Source organism: Etheostoma cragini, chromosome 22, assembly GCF_013103735.1.
Source record: "Etheostoma cragini isolate CJK2018 chromosome 22, CSU_Ecrag_1.0, whole genome shotgun sequence".
Lineage (NCBI taxonomy): Eukaryota > Metazoa > Chordata > Actinopteri > Perciformes > Percidae > Etheostoma > Etheostoma cragini.
Genome location: NC_048428.1, coordinates 22,216,786 through 22,218,913, shown reverse-complemented (window position 1 = coordinate 22,218,913; position 2,128 = coordinate 22,216,786). Strand labels below are relative to the sequence as shown.

At 41.9% G+C, this 2,128-nt stretch overlaps 1 protein-coding gene across 1 annotated transcript in view; it reads left to right on the top strand.

Moving 5' to 3' along the window:
* The window catches only part of LOC117937619 (nebulette-like), a 76,525-nt gene that overhangs the window by 1,132 nt on the left and 73,265 nt on the right, over window positions 1-2,128 (top strand). The window lies entirely within an intron of this gene.

Below are 2,128 nucleotides of genomic sequence, written 5' to 3'. Positions count from 1 at the left end.
ACAACGTCCCTGTTAGTGATGGTGTTACATAGTCTGTCCACCAGAGGACGCTCTACAACGTCCCTGTTGGCAACACTGTTTATTTTTTTGTAAATGTGTTTAATATCTTAAGTTTGTATTTTTCTACATTTTATTTATCAGAACTTTAATATATTATGATGTTCTGTTGTGACGATAAAACAAATTATTATCATATGATTTTAGTGAGAACTCATAAATAACTACAAATAACTAATGTTAGGGAAATCTGTTTATGTTTTGTATTTCTGGATTTTTTTAAATACAGTATATATATCGGTCGATATATCAGCATATCGGATTTTTAAATAAGGAAATATTCGTATCGGTCGGGCTCTAATTGCAATTAAACATTTTAATCGATACTAATTTGATTGACAGCCTTACTTTAAAACACAAACAAGGTCTACGTGTCTTCTTCTCTGCTGAAAATGTGAGAACAGCGTTTGCAGAAGAAGAGAATGAAAGACAAACTGAAGGTAAATGGGAACATTTGAGAACAGAAAAGACTGAAAGAGAAAGCCAGTGCATCTTCATCTTCTCTGTGTGACTGATGGCTGTAACCACTGTGAAGATGAATATTGTACATTTTTAGGATCTGAGCCATGCAGGCAGCAGGTAGTCTGGCATATGATCCCAGCGTCAGATGGCTGCTGAGGTAAACAGATCTGACCATCTGCTGTTCCACCAATCACAGCTCAACAACAGCAACACTCATCCATCTCCAGCAACCCTGAATACGTAGCTACACGTTTCAGTTCTTAGCTCGTATCAGACTAATCTCATGAAATGGCGTTTATGTACAACACGCCTATTTGTACGTCATTATTGTCGCGTTATCGAGCGCAAACTCTCTTTTAAGTGTGCTTTTCTACGCCGTTTGGCCTCCATTGACTTACATTATCTTGCGATTGCTTGTAAATGTACGCAGTAACGAGTAGTATGAAAGGATGGGAAGTTGGTCAGGGGGTAGATGGGTAAAACACTTCCATTATCCCCTTCATGTCCCGCGTGTCACGTTTCCTAAACTCAACCCCGTGTCACGTTTCCTAGACTTGGTATTCACTACAATCAAAGTTCAGAAACTATTCTGTGATATTTAGCCTTTTGATTGCAAACATCTGCATAGAAATGCCGCCACTAGAACATAAACACAGGGACCAATCCTGAGTTGTATACAGGGGCGTCAGACTGGGGGGGGGGGGGAGGACTGGGTACCCAGGGCCCTCATTTGAGGAGGGCCCATAAAGATGCCAGAATGAATTGCTGTGGATACGGGGAGGGGCCCATAGAGTCCATAAAGTCCTTAAACCCTGAATAACAGCTGAGTCCTGGCTGCACATCGAGCCTGCAGTCATCAACATCTCACCCAGAATCACAGCCAACAAGCCTCTCTGGAGACTAAATCTGTCTCTTCTGAAAGCTAAAATGGGAGACAGTTTTCATAGGTGGTAAAAAAACAAACAGGCGCGCTCCCTCAGATCTTGTTAATGGATTCAGAAAACATACAAAGCTCTTCCTGGGAGAAATCCCTTTAAATATGTCCTGATGCGAACCAGGTTCACTTCTCTTTTTCTTTCACTTTCACTTCACTACAGATTAATCAGAATAAAAAAAAACCTGCTTGTCTTAATGAGAGATAAGAAACAATGCTACTGATTTCCATTTCATTACTCGTGTAGATCAAGAGACGGCTTGCGTTAAATTCAGCTTCAAACAAACATGAATCACTCTCTCTGTTCGCTATTCTTCTCCCTTCGACCGCCCTCACACCTCCTCCCCCTCCTCCTCCTCCTCCTCTTCTTCTCTCAGAACCAGGTCGGCCTTCAGAAGAGCTAAGTGATAACATAAAATAAAAATGTGTAGGCTGTTGAATTCCACACCATTTGCGAGAGAGAGAGAGAGAGAGAGAGAGAGAGAGAGAGAGAGAGTGGGGATGTGGGTGAGCGTGTGTTATTAAACACACATGTCTTCATTAATCAATGAAGAGCAAATGAAGAGAGAGAGAGACTGTGGCGTATTAACACGGCGGAATAATACGATCACTCGGTCAGGTAAACAGAGGGATGGGAGGGGAGGAGAGGAGAGGAGAGGAGAGGAGAGGAGAGGA